The sequence below is a fragment of the Lampris incognitus genome, chromosome 8 (genome assembly GCF_029633865.1).
Source record: "Lampris incognitus isolate fLamInc1 chromosome 8, fLamInc1.hap2, whole genome shotgun sequence".
Taxonomy (NCBI): domain Eukaryota; kingdom Metazoa; phylum Chordata; class Actinopteri; order Lampriformes; family Lampridae; genus Lampris; species Lampris incognitus.
Genome location: NC_079218.1, coordinates 37331521 through 37358094, shown reverse-complemented (window position 1 = coordinate 37358094; position 26574 = coordinate 37331521). Strand labels below are relative to the sequence as shown.

Genomic DNA, 26574 nt, shown 5'->3' with positions numbered 1-26574 from the left:
ACATGACCCCTGTGTGTGCCTGTGTAAAAGAGAGCGTTTCAAGTGTGTGTGTGTGTGTGTGTGTGTGTGTGTGTGTGTGTGTGTGTGTGTGTGTGTGTGTGTGTGTGTGTGTGTGTGTGTGTGTGCGTGTGTGTGTGTGTGGCAGAGAGGGAATTTGTGTATGTGGCAATTTTTTTGCCTTGTGTTTTCATTGTCTGTCGGTCTATCCCCCCTCACTCTCTTTAGGGAGTTGTTCCTTATCCGATGTGAGGGTCTAAGGACAGGATGCTGTGTTGCTGTTAAGCCCCTTGAGGCAAATTTGAAATTTGTGATATTGGGTTATACAAATAAAAATGACTTGACTCGCTCTCTCTCTCTCTCTCTCTCTCTCTCTCTCTCTCTCTCTCTCTCTCTCTCTCTCTCTCTCTCTCTCTCTCTCTCTCACTCACTCTTTCCACCCATTCGAAACACAAAAAGTCTTTGGTCTATGTAATGATCTGTGCCCTCTGGCTATGTTAACTTATAACATTAATAAAGCAAGGACGACTTCTCTCGTGCTGGGTGTTTATTCACCGACCGGATTCCCACTGACGTTGTTACGTACATCACGTGACTTTGTTGTGGCGCTACGGAAAGCCGTAAGGGACATTAGCAAATCAAATGTTACTAGCAAATATTACATCTCCCTTTTTCTGAAAAGTGCTGCTTTCTCTGCAGAGATACAGACCACGTTGAGCACGTTTATAAACGAATACAATCTTAATAAGAAAGAATATGAAAATGGAACTCTTATATAACTGGACTGCAACAAAGTAGTGTAAAACATTTCCTTCACTGTCTAAATGTGACACCGTAATAACATTTCATCTTTTTTTTTCATTTCATTACTGGTAACTGCAAACAGCAGGTAGGTACACAAGGTAAGTGAACGCTGTAAATATTTCTTTTCAAAACATAGCAGGTATAGTACAGGTTGGTGTAAAATTATCTTTTTTTAACATTCATAAGTCAAGGATTTGTCTTGGTTTGATCGTGCGACCTGACCTCGTGGTGTAACCAGGCTGTGTGTCTGGTTGTCGCTGATTGTTCGTGTCTGGAGGTTCAGCATGCTCTTGCTGATGGGCTTGTGTGTTGTTGTTAGCGCTGGTAACAGTCTGCTGTGAAGTGTGTGTGTGCGTAGTGTGAGTGTTCACTCTGCTTTGTCGCAGGTGTTGACGGTTGCGTTGGTAGATCTGACCTTCTTTGGTTTGGATGTGGTAGCTCCTGTCTGTGTTCGCTGGTCTTTCCACAGTTGCAGGTCTCCAGGATCCATCCTCCTGCCGGAAGCGGATTGGTGTGCCTGCGGGCAGGTGGGGCAGAGGTTTGGCTGTTCGGTTGTAGTACGCCTGCTGGCGCTGTTGACATACCTCTCTCCTTTTGTGAACATCCTCCTGACTGGCGATCTGTGGCTGCAGGTGTTTTGCTGTTGATGGGAGAATGGACCGCAGCCTCCGACTCATCAGTAGCTGTGCCGGTGATTTCAGGTTGTCCACCGGTGTGTTGCGATACTCCAGTAAGCTCATGTAGGGGTCTTTGTTCTCAGCTTTGGCTTTGTCCAGGATGCGTTTGGCCGTCTGGACAGTCTTCTCGGAGAGGCCGTTGCTCTGTGGGTAGTGGGGGCTTGTGGTGGTGTGTGAGAAACCCCATGTCTGTGAGAAGTTGCGGAACTCACCAGAGCTGTAGCACGGACCGTTGTCGCTGATGATAGTCTCGGGGATTCCGTGTCGAGCCATTGCTGCTTTCAGCTTCATGATGACGGCAGATGAGGTGCAGCTGTAAAGTCTTTCTAGCTCGAAGAATCTGGAGTAGTAGTCCACAGTGACTATGAAGTCCTGTGAGTTCCATGTGAATAGGTCTGTGCCTATCACTTGCCACGGCCGCTCGGGTATGGCGTGTGACATCATTGGTTCCTTTGCATTTGCGCTGCGCCGTTCTTGGCATATGCTGCAGTCTGCTACCGCATCCTCGATCTGTTTCCCCATGCCAGGCCAGAACAGTAAGTCTCTTGCTCGGCATTTGCTTTTTTCCACGCCAAGGTGGCTGGCATGGATGCGCTGTATCATGTCCTTGCGAAGCTTTTGGGGGACAATGATTCTCTCACCTTTGAACAGGATACCGTCCATTTCTGAGATTTCTGCTCTGTGGTTCCAGTATTCCTGGATGCTGGGCGGGCACTTTTTCTTTGTGTCTGGCCAGCCAGTGAGTGTGGCTCGTCTGAGTGCGGTGAGCTGTGGATCTTGCGCTGTTTCCTGCTTGATTTCTGTGAGTCTTGTGTCGCTCACAGGGATGTTGCTGAGGACTGTGTGCACTTGGGCCTCCATCCCTTCCTGTAGGTCACTGTCGTGGTGTTCTATTGACTTGCGTGACAGTGTGTCGGCCACCGGTATATCCTTACCGGGGCGGTGGATGATTTGGATGTCGTATTTTTGGAGCGCCAGGATCATCCGTTGCAGCCGGGGTGGTGCTGCTGCGAGTGGCTTTTTTAGTATTGCCTCCAGAGGCTTGTGGTCTGACTCCACAATCACTTTTCGTCCATACATGTACTCGTGGAACCTCTTGCAGCCGAAGACCACAGCGTAGAGCTCCTTCTCTATCTGTGCGTAGTTTTCTTCAGTGCTGTTGAGTGACTTGGACGCATAGGCAATTGGTTTGCCATCTTGGAGCATGACAGCCCCAAGGCCACTTTTGGATGCATCCACTTGGAGTCGCAGCTCTTTCTGCGGGTCGAAATATGAGAGTACTGGACCTGGGTGCTGTGTAATGAGATTCTTCATCTCTTGGAACGCCTTGTCGTGGACTGCATCCCACACAAACTCACTGTCCTGTTTCAGAAGCTGTCTGAGGGGTGAGTTTATCTGTGAGAGGTGTGGAGCAAATCTGGCGAGGTAGTTGATCATGCCGAGGACTGTCTCCAGCTCTGCTTTGTTCTGTGGGGGTTGCATGTCCTTGACCGCCTTCACCTTGTGTGGGTCTGGTTTGATGCCTTCGTGTGAGAGCGTGTGGCCGAAGTAGCTTACCTCGGACACGCATATGTGACACTTGTCGGGGTTGAGCCTCACCCCTCGCTCCCTTGTGCGCTTCAGCATCGCTCTGAGACGCTGGTCATGTTCCTCTTTAGTCTTGCCGAACACTAGTATATCGTCCACTATGGCCGTCACACCGTCCAATCCTTCATATGTTTCATCCACGCGTCTCTGGAACTCGTCTTGAGCGGACACGATTCCGAATGGCAGTCTGAGGAAACGATACCTGCCAAACACTGTGTTAAATGTCGTCAACATTGAGGATTCAGTGCTCAGTTTGATGGCCCAATAGCCTGACCGCGCGTCTAACACGCTAAAGTACTCAGCTCCAGCAAGCTTTGTGGTGGCGTCCTCCAGCGTGGGGAGGGGGTAGTGAGGTCGTTGTATCACTTTGTTAAGAGCTCTGGGGTCTAAACACACTCTAAGTTTGCCTGTCTTTGGCTTCTCAACAATGACGAGTGCGTTCACCCATTCTGTGGGTTCTGTTACCTTACAGATTATGCCGCCTTTCTCCATGCTGTCAAGCTCGTCCCTCAGTTTGCTGCGTAGGGCGATGGGGATTCTGCGTGGCGGGCAGACGACCGGCGTTGCATCTGGTGTGACGCGGAAGGTGCACTCGCCTGGGAACTCTCCTATTCCTTGGAAAACATCTGCATACTCATCCATTATGCTCTGTGATGTGACATTGTTTTCCTCGCTCACAGCCATCACTATTTTTACCAAGTTTAGGTCACGGCATGTTTTCATTGCCATGACTGGTGGGGCGTTTGTGTCAATGACGTAAAAGTCCAGCATAATTGCATTGTCTCTGTACTTACATTTGAGTTTGCATGTGCCTTTCACGCTCAGCGCGCCTCCTCCATATTCAGTGAGTCTGTGTATTGCTGGTTTCAGTGTCACATTTTTGAACAGCGCCTGGAACAGGTTGGTGGGAATAGTATTGGCCTGTGCCCCAGTGTCTAGTTTAAACTTTACCTTCTGTGGAGGTGTGCCAATTCCAACCTCTACGTAAGCCTGCTCGTTGCTTTTTCCGTTGTTCTCTATTGAGATGCAGTCTATGTACAGCTCTGTCTGTTCTCCCACAGCGGTGCTCTCCACTGTAATGTTGTCGAAGTACAGTTCTTCCTGTTCTCTGTCAGTGGTGCACTCTTCTGGGTTCTCTCCGACGGCATGTACTGTGCCGCGGTAGTACTTTGTCTGTCCCTGGGAGCTAGACTTGCATACTTTAGCAAAATGATTGAGCTTCTTGCATTTAATGCATTGTTTACCCTTAGCTGGGCAAGTGGCTTTAGCGCCGTGTAGCCCTCCACAATAGCTACACGCCCTAGCGGCGGTGCTAACGTTACCCTCCCTTTGTCTGAAGTTAGCGTTAGCTGCTTTGGGTGCGTTCGGTTTGTAAGTCTTTCTGCCTATTGCGTGCACCGTTTCATGTGTGCTGCCCTGGCCCATAGACTTTAGTTGTTGCTTTGCTAGCTCGTGTGAGCGGGCTACATCTATGGCCTTTTCTAGCGTTAGCTCAGCTCCCTGGCTAAGTAGCTTTTCTCTCACTCTGGGTGAGTTGGTGGCAAACACGATGCGGTCCCTGACCATCTCGTCGGCATTTGGGTAGCCACAGTCTTTGACTAGGAGCTTTAGCTCAGTTACAAATCGTTCGAAGGATTCACTCTCTCCCTGCATCTTTTCATGAAATTTATATCTGGCATAAATCGGGTTTGCTTTGGGGGTGATGTACTCAGTGTACTTATCGTAGTACGTTTCTAGCTTCTTGGCTTGTTCTCCGCTGAGTGTCCAAGTGTTGTGCACATCGCGCCCTTTTTCCCCTATCCAGAGCAGGAGGTAGCTGCATTTCTCCTCTTCATTCTTCCCGCGCAGGGGGCCCGTGAACATTAGCTCCGTTGTTTGTCGAAATCGTCTCCATGCTTCAGGTAAGTTCGCCGATTCCCAGTCCATCCGTGGAGCTGGAACGCCGTACGAATCCATATTGGGTATTTAAACTCCGCTACTCTGACACCATGTAATGTTCTGTGCCCTCTGGCTATGTTAACTTATAACATTAATAAAGCAAGGACGACTTCTCTCGTGCTGGGTGTTTATTCACCGACCGGATTCCCACTGACGTTGTTACGTACATCACGTGACTTTGTTGTGGCGCTACGGAAAGCCGTAAGGGACATTAGCAAATCAAATGTTACTAGCAAATATTACAGTCTAGCCCCTTTTTTTTGGAATTTCCAAACACTTAAGAGAAGAAACATAAAAGGGTCTCACACACACACACACACACACACACACACACACACACACACACACACACACACACACACACACACACACACACACACACACACACACACACGCACGCACGCACAGAAAGAGAAAGAGAGAGGAAATGACCTGGCGTCTGGCTTTCGTTTCTTTAGGGTGCTTGCAGGGTTGTTTACCTGCATTCCTGTTTACTGTCTAAATAGAGGAGCCTACCTTGCTGCCTCCACGCACACACACACACCTTCTCCAAGTCTCCACAAGTGACCCCCACAAACTCATTAAAATATTTCAAGCAAACCTTGCGGGTAAACCTTTGTCCCACTTGATTAAGCAAGAGCGCTGATTATAGCCAATTACACCGTGCCCACACCCGCTGTATTTTGACTGCTTCTGTGGGTGGTGAGGATAATCATATTTCATTTCCTGTGCTGTTTTCGGCAGAGCACAGAGAATGTGAAAGTGGAGTTATGATGTCCTCTAGAGAAGCCAAGGTAAATCTGTTTAGTTATCAGTGTCCTTCTTTCAAGTGACCGGGGATACAGAAAAAGAAATTATAAAAAAAAGAGTAATTTTGAAAATAATATATCAAAATAAAAGTCATGAGCTAACATGTTGTTCAGTTACATGATTATAATCATTATCTGAAATTCTTCACTGGTCAAAAAGTACTACTTGAAGGTGAGAGAGATGGAGAGAGCGAGAGAGAGAGAGACAGAAAGAGGGGGGAGGGAGCGAGGAAGAGACACTGTTTGCAGTTTGTCGTAATTCCTCTGGGTAATGGATTCCTCTATCCACCATGTGTGTGTGTGTGTGTGTGTGTGTTTGCTGTTTGTGTTTCCAATTGCATGTATGTCAGTGTAGTCAAAATTTGTTTTGGCAAACGTGCATGCACATATGTGTGTGTGTGTGTGTGTGTGTGTTTAGTGTTCGTGTCTAAATGCTTGCATGCGTTTGTGTGTGTGTGTGTGTGTGTGTGTGTGTGTGTGTGTGTGTGTGTGTGTGTGTGTGTGTGTGTGTGTGTGTGTGTGTGTGTGTGTGTGTTCACGTTTCAAGTCCTGTTTGGATAAAGGTAGCCGAGCCTTGCTCAGGTATCTTTGAGGAAAGCTCCCAGGATGTCTGTTAATAGCCTTCGGGAGTTCAGGGACAACAGTGGCTTAAGGAGGTCTTACTGCACAGAGACTGCTTTCCTTTCTATGCGTAATGACTTCCAGACTTATCTCCTCGTCCTCCCCTGCCTCTGTTAGACTCAGTCATTTCTCTACCTTGCACTCAAAGCAGTCCTCCACCCAGCTCATACAGCCTGAGCTTGACTGACAGTTAATTTCTTGTTCGACAAAGGTTTGGGGCTTGAGAGATCGCAGCAGACCAGAGTAAAAACCTCACTTTGAGAAGTCAGCTCACACACCTCTTGGCGCTGACGATGTTTGCGGTTATTTTGTGATGGTTGTTGCTCTTGTCAATGTAGCGTAGCTTATTGGGCAGGTGGATCCACGCTGCTTGCTTGTTTGAAAGCTGTGCTGTTGCTCATGTGACTGTTGCTGGGTGTTAAAGATGGCTGTTGTTTTTTATTTCTGTATTTGAGCTCTGTGAAGTATGTCTATTTGTTTTGTTCTGTGTAAGAAGAAGTGGCTGATGCATGTATGTATGCATATATTTATGCATGCATGCATGTCTATAAGCATGCATACATAAATACACGCATACATGTATGCATGCATGTACTAAGTATATATATATATATATATATATATATATATATATATATATATATATATATATATATATATATATGTCTATCTATCTATCTATCTATCTATCTAAGTTTTGGATCAATGAAGTACTGGATCCCCAATGGATCAAACTTTTAAAAGTGGAATAATGGAGGATGTCATGTGCAACATCTCCTTTTTTTAGAAACGGATGTAGAATTTTTTTGTTATTAGCTGGTACATCTTGATCCATGGACAGGAACCAAAGCTGGTTGGCTGGGTTTTGAGTCCAGGCCGTGTGGTGGGTTTCCTGTCTGGCAAAGGTGGCAATATGATTTCATTGTGCTAAGTTCCAGAAGTGACTCAACCTCTCAGATTTGGGTCAACTTCTGCCGGATTTGTTCATTTAGCACTTTGCACTGTAGAGCTGTGACACAGTACTCTATGTAGGAAACAAGGACCATAAATCAGAATAAAGTATAATGAATGAAGAGAATGTGCACAACATCTGAAGTAATGTGTGATGGGTTTGTTATAGTGTTTCCCAGGCTATAAAAAAGCTCAAGGACCTCTGTCAGCAGCCGTTCTTCCAGAAAGCACTTCTGCGGATCCATTACAGCTGCCATCTAACCCTTTTTAGTCAGATGTAATGTGGCTCTTAAGATTGACGTGAAATTGAAGCCATGTTCCCTCTGCCTCCAAGAAAAAATTGAATTATAGGTTCACAAACATTAGCCATTATACTCAGGTTATTTTCTCAGCTACTTCACATGGTGCTGCTAATGTCAATGACATCATGTGTTAATTCAGGTTATATTTCGGGGAAGAGGGGAAATTTTTAACAGTGCGTGTGTTTTGCAGTTAAGATTGTGGGGTTCAGAGATGGTGTCAAGAATTAATCTTATTGAGTCTAGCCATGATGTCTACGGGGCAAAGGTCAGTTTTGTTGTTTTTTTTGTGTGCATTTTTTCCAAGTTAAATCGTTCAGCTTCCCCTCTCTTGCCGTTTGTCCCTGTTTATGCCATTCTCTCAGAAGCTGGCCTCATTTCCTTGACTGGACTGTGGTTTTAAGACACATGATTTCTGGCCTTATAAGCAGTGAAATACAATTTAGAATGAAATAAGAAGAAGACCTGGGTTCCCTGGATTGTCTCTTAACTCCTCTTTGATGGGCTGCCATCTTGGGCTCAGCTCCATGATGGTTTCAGCACATGTCAAAAGAGGTGAATTATTTCGATTACTCCCCCTCTGTGAAACCAGTCCACCAGCCTTTCCAAGACTACAGAGTGCACTGGAAGGCAATGTAATTTGACAGCCAGGAGCAGTACTCCAAGCTTAAGGTCACGCAGGACTATGTTTTTGTGGATTTAGCAAGGTCATAATTTCGCTGCGGAGTATGACTCGGTATTTGATTGTGAACCAGCTATCTCAACTGCCAAAATGTGAGCGTTACCCACAATTCCTTTACCATCAGTGGAGTTAACCAAAAGCACTCCATCTGCCACCCTCTGTCAATCTGTCCTCTTCATTCATGTCTTTTATTGCTGTGGGAACTGTTGCAATGCCAGACAGAAGCGTGGTTTCCAGTCCTTCTGTGGTATGGTGTCCCCGGCCTTGCAGACCCTTGTCTGGACCAAGAAGAGCCCTCCAGGGACTTGGCCTCCGTGGTCATGTTTCTGAATAATTGTTCTTGGTTCTTGGCCCGCCATAAATGTCTTGTTTATGCAGTAAACCAATTTGGGGCTGGTATTTAGTCCAGAAGGACAGTGAAATTTAGTGTTGTAGCCTTTTTAGATAATAATATGATTCATTGGTTGAGGGGACCTGGTCAGTGACCCATGGCGGAGTACTCCTACTCTGTGGTTCCTATAGGAAAGAACCCTAAAAGAAAATTTACAGATGTCTCAGGTCGATTTACAGATGTTGTAAGACTCCTAGTTCTCTGGATCCTAGTCACAGGACAGAGTTGTTAGTGTGCACCAAACTGTCCCGACCTGGACCAAATAAAATTTGTCAAATGCCAAATTTGACAGTGATAGACATCAAAGCTGATGTTCCTGTACATCTTTACTGCCAGGTCAGACAGGTAAAATATAGTAAATAACCTTCCGCAAAATAGTTTCCTCTGACATGGTTAAACTGGTTCTCTGACGTGGCGAAACAACTGCGATAAAACAGATTCATACAAATGCAAAAAAAAAAAAGGACCTGCAAGTGCGATTTGACCAAGCCTTGAACTAAATAAGGGTGGTTGCCTCACAGTAAGAAGGTCCTGGGTTCGAGCCCCAGGGTAGTCCAACTTTGGGGGTCGTCCCGGGTCGTCCTCTGTGTGGAGTTTGTGTCTCCGTGGGTTTCCTCCAGGTGCTCCGGTTTCCTCCCACAGTCCAAAGACATGTAGGTCAGGTGATTCAGCCATACTAAATTGTCCCTAGGGGTGTGTGTGTGTGTGTGTGTGTGTGTGTGTGTGTGTGTGTGTGTGTGTGTGTGTGTGTGTGTGTGTGTGGGCCCTGTGATGGCCTGACAGCCTGTCAAGGGTGTCTCCCCACCTGCCGCCCAATGACTGCTGGGATAGGCTCCAGCATCCCCGCGACCTCGAGAGCAGGCTATGCGGTTTGGGTAATGGATGGATGGATGGATGAACTAAGTAAACTGAGTAAACGGTGGGGTGGGTCTTTCGGGACAGGCTAAGGGCTTTGGAACGAGCACATGTATTGAGGGTACTGTTATATGACCCTCGGTTTTGAGTGCTACTTTACCACAAAAGACACCCAGGAGGGGAGCTGAACTTTGACCCATCAGGTCAGTAGTTGGTGTGATGCGACACGCCACACCTCTCTGGCTCTCCTTGTGTTTCACAGCTGTAATAGGTAGTGGCCTGTTTGTGCATCTGGCTTTAGCTGCTTGTTCTTTCAGCTGAAAGGCCTGTGTAAATATTGGTGAAACCGTAACTCAGTGATATGCTGAATGGCTAGATAGTGCTCCGGTGACAGGGGCCGTTAGTCAAACGAGGCATGTGCAAACAGATACACTTCCGCACAAACACACGTGTGCTCAGGCGCATGTATGTTTCTGAAGACACAGATGCACCAACAGAGAAAGCTGAAAAGGTGTAAGAGCGAAACAAATTGATTGATAGACAGATGAATAGACAGATAGACAAATAGAAAGATCGACAGATGAAGAGAGAGATAGAAAGTAGATCTTAATAAATTCTGACTTTAATCAACTTAGTAGTACAATCAAATCTCTTCAACACACAGATCTGTGTATCCATCTCAGAGATTAAATATTAAGATTAAATATTAAGACTAAGTGGCTCAACAGTGGGAGAGATAAACAATCACCAAATGTCCTGTTTGAAATGGTGTGTGTGTGCACACAACCTTAGGTCAAATAATATTGACAAATAAGTCCAAGGTTTTTTTTTTCAGTGTTTGCTTTAACAACCATGGTGTATTTCAGCAACATAACACAGATAGTGTTGGCATCGTTTTCACGAACCGAATAACATGTTAAGTTGATTTTAAGATCTTCTGCCACGTTGGTCTGAACTTTATAGCATTTTTTTAAAGCCCTTTGTGGTAAACCTCATTAACTGGGTATGCAAAGCATCTTGAAACAAACACCAGGAAGCATTCACAAATGCTGACATACAAGGCCCCGGTGTGAACACCTCTTGGCCAATCTTGTCCTGTGGGGGAGCTTCGTTGTGTCTCTGCCGAGAGAGAGACGCTCGGTGTAAACCAGTCCCAGGTAACCGAGTCAACATTTAGCCCAGAGTCACTAGCGGCACCTGAGCCACTGGCGTGAACACAGACTAACAGCGACTCACATGTGCAGGAAAAAAAGACACAGGAATTCACAGTTGTACAAATGTTTGAAAAGTGCTCTGTAAAGAGTATCTTCTTCTTCTTCAATTTTACATACAACAAAAAACACTGCAACTGTTTTTTACACACAATTAGATATTTCATTTGAATCCATCGATGAATGAATGAATTGTACAATTAAGCGTTCAAAAATTAAGTCACTAAAGTTGCAGAAAGACTGACTTGATTTTTCTTTTTTACCGAAACTGAATATGGTCAGATGACTTTGCTCATATAGTAAGATCTGATGGAGCAAAACGTTGCTGAGTTAAGAGAAATAAAATATTTATTGGGAGCATTTCAGCAAGCAGACCTCACTCTTTTGTACTATGTTTTGCAATTTATTGTCTTGCGCCTAAATGTTTTTTCCTTTTCTGGTCGTGCACACACTTTGTTCCTCTTCTGAAACTTTGCTCATATACCCACATGTGCAGGAGCACACCCATGCACACTCCAGGTAGTCTGCTTAGTGTTCCCTGAGCCTTTTCTCTGCCTGATTTTCTTGGCGCTGGATTCACTGCTTTGAACACACAAAGAAACACAGGAACATGCACAGGAACACACACACGCGTATGTTTCTCTCTGTGTACTTACAACCAGGCTGAGGCTCCAGACTAATATATACGTGACACACAGACACTAGATACTATCATGGCCCTTAGCTCAGCTGATGAGGTTTGATTAAAGAGGCAGAAACCCAAAACCAGCTCTGTGTGTGTTCACTTTCAATCACCCTGACACACATAAAGGTACAAGGTCGTGCACTGCACTCACACACTCACACACACACACAAACACACACATGCGGTTGCATGTAACAAGAGCACGCCCTGTGCTCAATATACATGTTGTGTGTTGTTATTTTAAATCGTCGCTGCAAAACAAGGGAAGATATATGACCTTCGACCTTTCCGCCATTTGACTTGCGAGCCGGAGCGGAGCGCAAGCTGAGAGGTAACGTATGGAAAAGCTTGTAACATCTGGAAAGACTTAACCTCGAGGTAAATGAATGGGTGGAAAGAGATTTGAGTGTCACTATAGTTATTTGACCATCATGTGAGACTCCAAAACATGATGGCTCTTCGAATCCAGACAAATCCAGAGACATATTTCACATGTTGATGTCACGGTTGTATAAGGCTCTCACAATGTCACCAACACCAACAGTATATTAAAGGCAGATGACACATTTCTCAAGCTCAGTTGTCTATTTTTTCCCCTCCTAATTGGTTTGTCTGTGACAGTATGCATGACATACCAGACATTCAGTTCTCCACATCCCTACCAATTACCAAATCACAATTTTACAGCTGTTGCTTTTTTTCAAAGCTGCGCTTCGGCTCAAAGTGTGAAAAGTGTCTGGTGGCATGTCGTTAAAAAAATACCTTTCTGTTTAGCTAAGAACTGAGACGCCTTGTTGTGTCAACAAGCTCAGATTTATGATAGGCTTCATTATTTTACTGCAATGTTGCAGTGTCTGTGATGTTTTAGTCAGAGGTAGCTAGCTGGATCTGTATGATGTAACCACAAAATATGTTTTTTTAAGAGTTTCTCACAGATAAAGTGCCTTGTCTTTAGTTTACTAGTGTGATTTATACAACAGGCAAAGAGGGACACCTGCTGACTAACATGTGTCAGTGAAACAAAAAGCTTTCTTAAATCAGGGGTCGGCAACCTTTTGGCCCGGTGTCCCGTGCCACTTCACAAAGCTTTAAAAAAAAAAAAATCACAGACCTGAGTGCCAGTTCATTTTCATAATGAGCATTTATCTATTTATTTAATTACTACTGCTTGCTTGCCTCCCCATGCAGATTCGGCATGCCAAAAGATCTGCGCTCCACACACACACACACACACACACACACACACACACACACACACACACACACACACACACACACACACACACACACACACACACACTTGCTTACTTACTTGCTGAAGGTTGTCCGTCGTGTCCGACGATGACAATCCTGCCTCTGTCACTTGTGAGTCTTCTTATGGCTGTAAAGCCCAATCCGCGATCCACACTGTTTACCACAGACAGAACAGGTGAGAGCACTGACTGGGGGTGTAGGTGTGGCACTGGCTTCGTGTCTCTTCAGACATCTCCTGGTCCGTCGATCACCTCGGTCCATCTCGAGCTTTTGCACCCCTTGTTGACAGAGCTGCCGCCAGATGGAGCGTTGGGCGGCAGTGTCCTCCAGCTGGCTTGGGTTCAGGCCGCACTTTTTTATGATGGTCTTCAGTTGGTCTTTGTACCATTTTTTCTGGCCCCCTGCCAAGCGGCGGCCAAGATGTAGCTGGCCATACAGCACTTTACGCGGTAAGCGCTCCTTTGGCATCCTGATGACGTGACCGAGCCATCGAAGTTGGTGCTGGGTGACGGTAGCCTCCATGCTGATGCAGTTGGTCTTGCGGAGTATTTCAGTATGGGGCACTCGGTCACGCCAGGTTATCCTCAGGATGCATTGTAGGCATCTGATGTGGAAGGCCTCAAGCATCCTGAGGTGGTGGCTGTACAGGGTCCACACCTCACAGCTGTAGAGGAGAGTCGTGATGACAACTGCCAAGTAGACAGATATTTTGGTGTGGAGGTTGAGGTCTTTGTTTTGAAAGACCCTTCTCCTAAGTCTGCCAAAAGAGGATGACGCTTGTTTAATCCGGTTTTGCATCTCCCTGTAGATGCTGCAGTCGTCAGAGAGGAAGCTGCCCAGGTATTTGAAGGATTCCACTGTTGCAAGTGGTTTGTCGGAGGTTGGTGAATGAGATGGAGGAGTAGATGCCCACTGGCATACTACTTCAGTCTTTGTCACATTTATAGAGAGCCCCAGCCTACCATACGCCCTTACAGCAGCTGCAAGGGTAGCTTGCAGTGCCTCCGATGTGTGGGCCACAACTGCACAGTCATCTGCGTACTGTAGCTCGATGATGTGCTCAGATGTCATTTTTGTGACCGCTTGGAGCCTACAGATGTTAAATAGTTTTCCATCTAGTCTGAAGTCCACAGTAACCCCACTGTCCTTCCTGATTTCCTCATGAAGCAGCAATGTCACACACAGGAGGAAGATGTTAAAAAGAACTGGAGCAAGGATGCACTCCTGACGTACCCGGTGCACACCCTGAAGGGCTCGGATTCCTGGCCTCCAATGGTCAGACGTGCCATCATCCCCCCATGAAATTGTTGAAGGATGTAGACAAACTTTCATGGGCAGCCAAACTTCAGGAGGATGTTCCATAGGATGCCCTTGTTGACTGTGTCGAAAGCCTTTGACAGGTCGATGAAGGCTATGAAAAGGTTCTGATGTTGCTCCCTACACTTCTCCTGGAGTTGCCGTGCTGTGAACACCAAGTCCACTGTACTCCTATTCCTCCTGAACCCACACTGTGACTCAGGCAACAGCTCCTCTGAGATGGTTTTTACCAGCCTGTGTACCATGAGTTTGGCCAGGACTTTTCCAGCAACAGCCAGTAGTGAAATGCCATGGCTGTTGCCACAGAGGGACTTGTCTCCTTTGCCTTTATATATGGAGATGATGTTAGCATCCCTCCACTGCTGAGGGACGGTTTCGTTCTTCCATACATGTGAGATGAACAGGAAAAATGCACGGGTGCAGAGGTAGCCTCCCTGTTTAAAAATCTCTGCAGGGATACTGTCAGGGCCAGGGGTCTTGTTATTTTTCAGCAATCTAACAAACAATGGTAAAAAAAAAAGAACTGGTGTATTTTGAGACTACTTATTTGAATTGCTCCGCGTGCCCGTTAATGGCCTCGCATGCCACCGTGGGCACGGGTGTCAGGTTGCCGACCCCTGTCTTAAACTCTCCATTGGCTTAACTAAAAAGTTGATACCAGTAAAAGTTTTTCTGTGCGTTTAAATTGCCAGCGGTTAGCAATGTATTGTAACGGTACCTGGATTAGTGGCATTCCCGTGTGAATGATGTTAAAAGTAATTTCAATATGTTTTACATTACAGGGGATGGTTAAAGAATTGGCGGGGAACGTTTAAGAGGACGTCTTCGTCGCTAGCGATATATTCCTGTTATTGAACTCCACTGACATCTTGTGGACATTATGGAAAAGTACACATTTGGCTTTGATTTTAATTCCCTCAAATCCTTTAATTCCTCTGCCAGGAAAAAGAAAAACCCTCACTTCCGATCACTTCTCTGTCAACACGTCTGTGAACGTTCTCATTCATCCCCTTCATGATAATCCAAAGGAGCTGAATCAAGTGCAACTGTCAACATGTTTCCTGAAATCTTAATTCTCAGGAAGGGTTGTATGAAAATGTGTGGAAATGTGAACTGATATTAACGTCCAGATGATGAAATAATTAAGATTTTACTGACGGAAAAAATAAATCAATAGACGAACAGCCGCTGGATATCCATCCATTATCCAAACCGCTTATCCTGCTCTCAGGGCCGCGGGGATGCTGGAGCCTATCCCAGCAGTCGTTGGGCGGCAGGCAGGGAGGCACCCTGGACAGGCCGCCTGTCCAGCCGCTAGATAATTTCATCACATTATTCTCTTGACATTATAGAAATGATAAAGAACACGCTTTCCATTAATAGACCACAAGCGTAATCCGAGTGAAATCGCTGTAAATTGATTTTGCCATTTACACCTATGAAGTCTTCTTCTGATGGAGATGGTTTGTAGACAGAGCTGTAATCACTGAGACGAGGACTTTCAGAGGGCAGAGCTGGATACTTTGTTTGTCTACTGTGCAAACGGACAGATGGAGACTTCAGTCACACACAAAGGTGTACTTCACGTACAAAACAAGGGACCTAGCCTATAGGTTCTGGCAACCACAATTACGTGTTTTTCCAAGATTCTCTGTTGCATTCTTTTGCAATGCCGTCCAATTCTACAGTATTATACTGTATCATGCCTATACAGTATGTATATTCTGTTTAAATAAAGTGATGCTATGTTATATTTAGCTGAACTGAGTTGAGTACAGGATGGGTCTCATGGGGCACAGTTCTGGTCATGTGCAAACCCCAATTCCAATGAAGTTGGTGTTGTGACTTCTCTTATGTACACTATTGTAGTGTTACTATTCGTGGGTTACTAACTTAATCACTAATATATATAAGTACACGGAGACGAGGATGCGGCACAAGTCTGATCTTTACTGACGGAGACATCACACACTACCAGGCTCGACCAGTGTATTACAGAACTCAGTAGTGGTGACAGTCCAACACAATCGAGCACCGAGTGCTCGATCCAATACACCACATCCCTCTTTTCCAACTGAGATGTGGCCTACTCATCAGTTGCTTCAACAGTAGACCCTTTACCGAACCATTAACACTATGGCATTAACACTGAACAAGTCTTTTCTACTTGCATACTTCAATGATTAATACAGCATGTTTTTTTTAAATGACAGATGACTCTCATTAAGCAACATAAACCATTTCCTTTTCACATTCTGGTGGTTAGCATGTAAACATTTTGAACATTCAGCAATCTTGCAACATTTCAGGTTAAACACACCATGTACTCTTTGTTTCACCTTCTTTTTTTTCTTTTTTTTTTCTTAATAAACACTTGAATGATCACACAAAAGAACCCCGAGGTTAGTCATTGTATCTGGCAGGGCGCCTAACTGCTCTGCCGCACTTTGTGTAGCATGTGGCTGTACTGCCTGTAGTCACCGGAGGAGGGTCGTGTGGTGGCAGGTCATGTGGTGGTGAGTCGACTGGCACAGGCGCTTGTGAGGGTGAGGGTTGTACCTCTGGGTCAAAATGTTCCTCACTGTCCGTGTCTCTGAATAGGCTCGGATGTATCTTCCTCAGATGTCGCCTGTTCCTTCTTTGCATCCTCCCAGCCGGTGTCTGCACAGTGTAGGACCGTGGTTCATCTTGCTGTCGGATGACAACGGCAGGCTCCCAGCTGCACCGCGTTTGCATGTGTACGGTGTCTCCTGGGGTCAACACTGGCAGGGGCTTTGCACGCTGGTCGTAACGTTGTTTTTGGTGGAACTGCAGGTTCTGGATCTTGCTGTGAATGTGCTGTGGGACTGATTGTGTCAGCACAGCACTGGAGCACGGAAGTGTGCTTCGTAGAACTCTCCCCATCAACATTTGTGCAGGTGATACGTCCAGTCCTGTCACCGGTGTGTTCCTCAGTGACAGCAGCACCAGATGTGGGTCAGTGCCGGTCTGCATTGCCTTCTTCAGCGCATGTTTCACTGTCTTTATGGCTCTCTCAGCCATGCCATTTGAAGAGGGAAAACCTGGGTTGGAGTGTGTGAGCTTGAACTCCCATGAAGCTGCAAATGACTTCATCTCATAGCTGGCAAATGGGACATGGTCACTCACTATCTCCCTAGGAATCCCGTGTCTGGCAAACACAGACTTCATCTTCTGGATTACTGGGTATGCTGTTTTGTCAGATATGTTGAGCACTTCAGGATATTTGGTTAGGTAATCAACTAACAACAGGTATGACTGACCGTGTAGCTCGAAGATGTCAGCTCCGACTTTCATCCATGGCAGTTCTGGGACCTGATGCGGCATAAGTGGCTCAGCCTGCTGTTTGGGCTGTAGCTGCTGGCATTGCACGCACTTTTCCACCATTGCCTCTATATCTCGTGCCATGCCAGGCCAGTAGAGAGACTTTCTTGCTCTGGCTTTTGTGCGCTGCACTCCTTGGTGTGCAAGATGCAGCTTCTCCAAAATCGTGCTCCTGAAGCTCTGGGGTATGATGATTTTGTCTCCGACCAAGACAATGTCATCTTCCATGTCTGCCAAACTCACAGTCTTTGCTCTTCTGGCGCAGCTCTGTGATGAATCTGTCCACCGATATTCCTGCTGACATCGTGTGCGACCAGAATTGATGGCGTTCGAACACGACGTTCTTCCGAGGGCTGCAGTAGTCCTTGAAGGCTTTCAGAACGTCCTCCATCGATTCGTCGTCTCCTTCTGGGATGATGGTGAGTGTGTTATACACTTCTAGCGCCTCCTCGCCGATGGTGTGAAGCAGAATGGCTATTTTAACCGCCTCTTCCTTATCCAACGCACCTGAAGCGGTCATGTACAGCTGTAAACGCTGCTCCCATCTTCTCCAGTTTTCTGCGACATTCCCGGTAAGTATCAGCGGTGGTGGCGGCTTGAACTGTTCCATATTTGTGCGCAGGCTAGCACGTGTTAGCTAGCTGCCTCAGCTACCAGCGAACTCGTTGAAGTACCGCCCTCGAATTATACCGTAACTCCGTCTTCTGACACCATGTTGTGACTTCTCTTATGTACACTATTGTAGTGTTACTATTCGTGGGTTACTAACTTAATCACTAATATATATAAGTACACGGAGACGAGGATGCGGCACAAGTCTGATCTTTACTGACGGAGACATCACACACTACTAGGCTCGACCAGTGTATTACAGAACTCAGTAGTGGTGACAGTTCAACACAATTGAGCACCGAGTGCTCGATCCAATACACCACAGTTGGGACGTTGTGTAAAACGTAAATAAAAACAGAATACAACGATTTGCAAACCCTTTTCGACCTATATTCAACTGAATACACTACAAAGACAAGATATTAATGTTCAAACTGATAAACTTTATTGGGTTTTTTTTGCAAATATTCACTCATTTTGAATTTGATGCCTGCAACATGTTCCAAAGAAGCTCAGGGGCAGGGGCATGTTTACCACTGTGTTACATCACCTTTACTTTTAACAACACTCAATAAGCGTTTGTGAACTGAGGACGCTAATTGTTGAAGCTTTGTAGGTGGAATTCTTTCCCATTCTTGCTTGATGTACGACTTCAGTTGCTCAACAGTCCGGGGTCTCCGTTGTCGTATTTTGCGCTTCATAATGCGCCACACATTTTCAATGGGGGACAGGTCTGGACTGCAGGCCGGCCAGTCTAGTACCCGTACTCTTTTACTACGAAGCCACACTGTTGTAACACGTGCAGAATGTGGCTTGATATTGTGTTGCTGAAATAAGTAGGGACGTCCCTGAAAAAGACGTTGCTTGGATGACAGCATATGTTGCTCCAAAACCTGTATGTACCTTTCAGCATTAACAGTGCCTTCACAGATGTGCAAGTTACCCATGATGCCATGGGCAATCACACACCCCCATACCGTCACAGATGCTGGCTTTTGAACTTTGCGCTGATACCAATCTGGATGGTCCTTTTCCTCTTTAGCCCGGAGGACACGACATCCATGATTTCCAAAAACAATTTGAAATGTGGACTCGTCAGACCACAGCACACTTTCCCACTTTGCGTCAGTCCATCTCAGATGAGCTCGGGCCCAGAGAAGCCGGCGGCGTTTCTGGGTGTTGTTGATATATGGCTTTCGCTTTGCATGGTGGAGTTTTAACTTGCACTTGTAGATGTAGCGACGAACTGTGTTAACTGACGATGGTTTTCCGAAGTGTCCCTGAGCCCACATGGTAATATCCTTTACAGAATGATGCCGGTTTTAATGCAGTGCCGCCTGAGGGGTCGAAGGTCACGGGCATTCACTGTTGGTTTTTGGCCTTGCCACTTATGTGCAGAGATTTCTCCGGATTCTCTGAATCTTTTGATGATATTATGGACTGTAGATGATGAAATCCCTAAATTCCTTGCAACTGTACGTTGAGAAACGTTGTTCTTAAACTGTTGGACTATTTGCTCACACAGTTGTTCACAAAGTGGTGAACCTCGCCCCATCCTTGCTTGTGAACGACTGAGCCTTTCGAGGATGCTCCTTTTATACCAAGTCATGACACTCACCTATTTCCAATTAACCTGTTTACCTGTGGAATGTTCCAAACAGGTGTTTTTTGAGCCTTCCTCAACTTTCCCAGTCTTTTGTTGCCCCTGTCCCAGCTTCTTTGGAACGTGTTGCAGGCATCAAATTCAAAATGAGTGAATATTTGCAAAAAACAATAAAGTTTACCAGTTTGAACATTAAAGATCTTGTCTTTGTAATGTATTCAATTGAATATAGGTCGAAAAGGATTTGCAAATCATTGTATTCTGTTTTTATTCACGTTTTACACAACATCCCAACTTCATTGGAATTGGGGTTTGTGTGTGACATCTACTGACCAGATACTTTCATGGAAACGTTGTACCTACCTATACGGATGGCATAGCCACATGTTCCTAAAAGAGTGGTGAAATAAAAGCTAAAAAAGGGTCTGTTAGACTTAAAGTCATAAACATGGTTAAGATCTGATCATAGAAATATGTAAAACATGATTAGCTGAATCAAACGGGAAATAAAAAAGCATACAAACTCTTATCAAGTTTTTTAGTTTCAGAGTAGATTCCCAGACTCAAAGAACAGAAAGTCTAATGTTTTTTTTTGATAGTTGTGTTCAGCAAAGCAAGACAGCGGGTTAAGCTGCAATCTCAAAGGATGTTTCATCAGACGCAGTGTGGGCTTCCTGCTCTCTTCCACTGTACATACAGTAGCTAGACATGTCTCACGTTTTCCCCATGTTCTCCATATAAGATGTGTTTGGTTTCAGAACAAGTAAACAGCAGATGTATTCGTAGGTTTACTGACACTTGAGAATTATTTGAAAATGCACAGCTGAGCCTATGAAAAATCTAGGCATGGTTAATAAGATAGGTTCATTTATTTCATGGGCTTTTTCGTTTCTTCAGAGAAAGTGGAACGGACGAGTGACATGTAAATTTAAAGTTTTTTTCTCTCCGCATGGTATCCTCTCCATCCACATTAAACAAGTTACAGAAACCCAGCTCCGAAATGTAAACGTGACGGATAGCATGGACAACATTGCCGTAATTACTAGAAAAGACCGGCCTGTAATATAGCCCGCAAACAACGTCCGTAACAACGAACAGCGTGGACAACAGTGCGCGCTCGTCTTTCCTCTGTAATGTGAATGCCATTGCGAGACAAGTGCGCCTCTAAAACAACACCTGAAATTGTGTGTGTACTAGATTTCAAGCTCAATGTACTGTTTTCGAGTTATATTCTCCCTGAAATAAAAACGGTCTTCATGATTTTAGAAACACTCTCTAACGTGGTCCAGTCATGTTAGGTCCCTCTTCAGTAACTACCGCAAAAGTTATTTTGTAAGGAAATATTTTTTTCTGTGACACATTGCTTTGTTGTTGTTGTTGGACAGTTTTAACTCTTAAGTCAAATGCCTTGAGTGTGTCGTCTGTCAGGCTGAATGGGAAGATATCGCACTCAGAAACTACTTTGTACCATAAGGTCTTTTGGATAAGGTTGCGTTTTTCATTTATTCGGGGGGAAAAAAACATCTGCTGAACTTGAATTTAACACCGCAACACGCGGATGGTATCAAAAGCTAGTCCAATAGAAACGCGAAGGCGAGGGATGAGGAATGTTGCTGCGCGTTTACTAGCATAGTTGCGTCTCTCTTGTCCAACGTGAGAGGGGGGCGATCTGTACGTGGCAGCTTAAAACGTCTCGTACTTCCAAAAACCCCTGGGCGCCGAGTGGGTTTACCATCCCTGTCCAAGGTGTGACATTAATCCCAAAATCGGGAAAGCAACGGTAAGATTTAACTGCCATTCGATCATTTCGCATCAAAAGTGTTTTCTTGAGCAGAGGAAGCGGCTGCATGCAAAGCCCCTCTTGCCGTGCAAACATGCCGGGATGGCTGGGTTGTCAATAACAACTGTACGGTGTGTCCCCTTTTGTTACAGGGGCCAACGTGTCACTTTAAACCAGGGGGTTAGCGTCGGGATTTCATACCTGCTGAGTCAGTGCCTTTTATGTGTGTATTTATAGTGTTGGATTCGGCGTGGCGTGTTTTCTAGCCTTGCCAGCCGGGCTGCAGTGTCATACCGCGAAGAGTGAAAGTTTTTGAAATTTCGCACTGACTTCATGGGAGGGCATCCTACTTTATTTCCTCTTATCTTTTTTGCCCCGTTTTATATGAACCTTGGCATACATACGCCACATATGTAATTTACTTCAAAAGGAACCGGCCCTGCTCATAATCTACAAGTTTAAGGTGTCCAGTGACCAGACTGGAAGAGTCACAGCGTCGGGGATTTCTAGAAGCGCCTGTCCCGTGATGACGTCACCTGCATTGTGGGCCAGCTGCAGATGGGGTATCCAGTAATGCTGGGCGATATGGAAAATGTGATTATCTCGATAATTATAGGACGTTTTGAACGCCATTTATGCAAAAACGTTTATGATGCAAAAAAAATAACATTTCAAACCCTATTTGAGGTTTATCACGTTGAACTGTTTGGTAATGTAAACAAAACACATTTCTGATCATACTCCTCTTTTTTTGTGTGAGAAACTTTAGCTAACCGATTCCCGTAATCATTCAGTTTACACGACAAAATGGTGTGTCACAATATGGCAATATCTTAATTTCACCCCGATATAACGCCCTTGTAAGATGATAGATAATAATATTGAATTATTGCCAAGCCCTAATGTCCAGATATAGGGCCAGAGAAGCAAGGAAAGCCGGGCCCTGTGTGTTGATGGCTCTCTTACTCACATAACGCTTCTGTAGATTGCACCATAAAAGTAAACACTTCTTAACCAGTATGATTAAATGGAAAAAAAACCCAAAACATCTGGTCTTTCATAATTCTTACTTTAAAAAGACCCAAAGAGTTATGGGTTCGGTGTCAAACAGCTAATTCAAAAGGTTTGCTCATTATTTGTTGTTCATGGAAAACACACTGACGTTACATACCCATAGAAACCAGTACACAGGGACTCTCTTACAGGCCTCTATGCAAGCTGGTCGAAAGACATGAGTGTAATGGATTCAGATGGAGGATGGAGCCATTGCTGTAAGTTGAAGTTGAAGGAAACAAAGGGGGGGGGGTTACCATAAAACTGTCAGCTGTAATTGGACTGTTATTAAGGTGACAGACACTCTACATGAGACATTATGGCATGTGTGTCTCTCTGAACCACTATGCACTATGGAGTTACTTATCTTACACACTTGAACGCAAACTGCATTTTCTCTGTCACTGTCTTTTTCTTTTATCCATTTATATGCAGTGTCTAGTCTAGCCATTCCTTTCCCCCCCATTATATTTATGAAAGAAATACCATTTTCCTTTGAATCACTCATGTTTACTGAAATTGTCCTCTTTTTTTTTTTGCTTGGATATGAGTTGCTTGAGTCCTCCATGTTGTCAAAACAAAAGACTTCTGCTAATGCGTGTTTCAAAGTCTGTGTGGATTCTTGCGAGTGTATTTTATTTAGTGTGCGTGTGTATGTGCATATGTGTGTTTGAATGCTCACTTGCACAACCTCGTGTGTTGAAACCAGAGACTCCAAACTTTGTCCTGGCTTGCCTCAGATGTTAATGGATGAACTGAAATGGATCAAGCTTTATAAACAGTTACCTTTTTTGTATGGAAGAGATCTTAAAGGCAGTGCTAAAACCCCTGGTAGCATCACAGCATTTCAATGATGAACAGTCAGTGATGCTAATACAGTTTGGATGCCAAGTTTTGATGCTTAGCAACCAGAAGGGGGAGGATGGAGGGTTAGATGAACCAATGACGTGTCACATCCCATAGTACAGTACATAGCACAGGCCCTCTCATGGTATGAGGGGGAACCACTTATGAAAGAAAAACTCCATAAAGTAAAACAGATCTTTGTTAAGACATTTTAAGATGCACATTGGTTACAGAGAATTTTTTTAGCATTCATTGTACTTGAACTAACTGTCATGAAATGTTGGCTGAAATCTTGGTTGGAAAGTTGTTAACCCTTTGCCAAGACATCTGGTGTGTTTCTGCACACATTCCTTCTTATCACTGTACAAGAGTTGACTAGTGATAAGGTTAGACAGATTATGTTGAGTTGGAATAGAGGTGAGGCTTCGCTAACACGACTCTGGGCGAGAGGATACAATGTTAAACTGGGGTCACATAGTGCAAGGCAGTGCCAAGTGTTAAGTTGTTTGGATGAGCAGTTCTCGGGAAAGCTGCAAAGCAGTAAAGTTTTCAGCGAAGTTAAGTCATGATAAATTCTGCTTCTTCACTTTCTATGGAGTGAACGAGCGGAAACACGAACAGTGCCACTCTACCTTTGCAATCTACATTGTGTTCAGAGGAGGGATTACAACCATATTCCTTTGAGGGTCAGGTGTGAAGTTGTTTGGATGAACGGGCACTGACTGCACTAGTACCATGTAAAAACACTAACTTATATGGGTGATGTTACGTTCGCAATATGGTAGCTATAATAAGTTCCAGTTGCTCTGACAACATTCTTACTCTAAGATATAGCTATCGCTACATACATTATCTTGTTATAGTTAACTGTATATCACTACAACAAGGTGCTTGATTTAGGCATTTTCAGGGGTGTAACTGGTAAACTGGGTATGCTTGTCATCATAGAAATAGATCATAAGATTGTGGTGTTTTTGCAAATTCAGCATAGAGGATTGTGATGTTTATTACAACTTCGGCAAAATCTGCCGCCTTACCTTTGAAACAGCTCCACTCGCGTTCATCTGTGGCACAGTAGCCTTCAGTGTCGATAGGCTATAATTCCTGGTGTGTAACCGATCAGATAGTGCTGATAATTGTAAGAATGCTGAATATCGGATCCGATAATTGGCCAGGCCAAAAATCGGTCAACCCCTATTCTAAAGATTGCTATGAGTTATTGAGAAATAATTTTTGTTTCAGTTGCAGTGTAAAGTAAAAGCATAGTTTCCTTTGAGAGAAGAGGAATGAAAGTCAGTAGGAGCAAGACGGAATACCTATGCCAGAATGAGGGAGGACAGTGGAATGGTGAGGATGCAAGGAGTAGAGGTGACCAAGGCATATGACTTTAAATACTTGGAGTCGACTGTCCAAAGTAACGGGGAGTGCAAAAGAGAGGTGAAGAAGAGAGTGCAGGCAGGGTGAATTGGGTGGAGATGAGTGTCAGGAGTGATTTGTGACAGAAGGGTACCGGCAAGAGTTAAAGGGAAGGTTTACAATATGGTTGTGGGATCAGCTATGTTATATGGTTTGGAGACAGTGGCCCTGATGAAAAGACAGGAGGCAGAGCTGGAGGTTGCAGAGTTGAAGATGCTAAGATTTTCACTGGGAGTGATGAAGAAGGACAGGATTAGGAACGACTATATTAGAGGGACCGCTCAGGTTGGACGGTTTGGAGACAAAGCAAGAGAGGCAAGATTGAGATGACTTGGACATGTGTGGAGGAGAGACGGTGGGTATATTAGGAGAAGGATGCTGAATATGGAGTTGCCAGGGAAGAGGAAAAGAGGAAGGCCAAAGAGGAGGTTTATGGATGTGGTGAGTGAAGACATGCAGGTGGCTGGTGTGACAGAGGAAGATGCAGAGGACAGGAAGAAATGGAAATGGATGATCCGCTGTGGCGACCCCTAACGGGAGCAGCCGAAAGTAGTAGTAGTAGTTGTGCAGTGTAAAGTAAGAACAATAACAAATATTTTTAGGTGTTTCACAGAAGGCAGAATTCAAATTTTCTAAATTAAAGGAGGGAGTCAACCTAAATGGCTTGGCTGACAAGCAGGGTTTGTCTCCACAAGTTCATAGCCTGGGGCTATGTATCGTTTTGTTCGTGTGTCTGTGTGTGTGTGTGTGTGTGTGTGTGTGTGTGTGTGTGTGTGTGTGTGTGTGCGTGTGCGTGTGCGTGTGCGTGTGACGTAGAACATTCAAGTCTCTAACTGATAAAGAATATCTGTGCAGCTTCAACCATGCCACATTCATAGTTATGCACTGGTCCAAATAATGTCTGCCAAGAGTTTGCAGGAATGCATTTTTTACTCTCAGGACTTATCTGCACATTCACCACTCATCCACCACATAGAATAGCCTTCTTTTTACCATGTTAAAGTGTACACTAGAATAAAGATCAGACTATTTTTTTAAATCCATTTTCAGAAGAACGACAGTCGTTATCAGAGCTATTGATGTCAATGACTCTTTTGTGTTCCGATGTTTAGCAACGACAGTCGTTGGGGGTGTTAGTTTCGACTTCGTTAGTGCTCCATTCAGTGGTCATGAGTCGTTGGAGCCGGTAGTGACCGACTGTTGTTCTTGGAGGCTAAGCTTCTTGAGTCTCCTGGGTAGAGATGAAAGGACGGCATTGTAAGTGGGAGATAGGTGGTGTCGCAGACCTCCTCCTCTGTTGAGGGATGGTTTTTCCAGTTTCACATAGATGGCTTCCTTCACCCCTCTTTCAAACCATCTATCTTCCCTGTCCCCAAAATGTGTATGTTGCTGTCCTCGAAGGGGTGTGTCTTCTCCTTTAGGTGTAGATAGACTGCTGAGTCTTGTCCTGAGGAGTTTGGCCTTCTGTGTTGGGCCATCCGTTTGTGTAGTGGTTGTTTGGTTTCTCCTATGTATAGGTCAGTGCAATCCTCATTGCATTGTACAGCATACACCAGATTGCTTTTTTGGGTGTGTGGTACACGGTCTTTGGGATGAACCAGTTTTTGTCGGAGTGTGTTGCTGGGTTTGAAGTATACCGGGATGCGGTGTTTGTTAAAAATTCTCCTGAGTTTCTCGGAGACCCCAGAAACATATGGGATGACTATGTTATTCCTTCTGTTCCTCTTCTCCTCATCGCTCACCCAGTTGGTCTTTCTGGAACATGTTGCAGTTTTCACAAAGGTCCAACTGGGGTAGTCGCTGGTTTTTAGAGCTTCCCTCAGGTGTTTGTGTTCTTTCCGTTG

The 26574-nt window shown here is 44.9% G+C and overlaps 1 protein-coding gene across 2 annotated transcripts in view; it reads left to right on the top strand.

Annotated features, from left to right (window-relative positions):
* Nucleotides 1-21355: 21355 nt before the first annotated feature.
* Nucleotides 21356-26574, top strand: part of LOC130116570 (prolyl 4-hydroxylase subunit alpha-2-like) — a 72278-nt gene continuing 67059 nt past the window's right edge. For both annotated transcript variants that reach the window (XM_056284511.1, XM_056284510.1), the window contains exon 1: nucleotides 21356-21415. The gene's annotated coding sequence lies outside the window, so the exon portion shown is untranslated. The remainder of the gene's footprint in view (nucleotides 21416-26574) is intronic.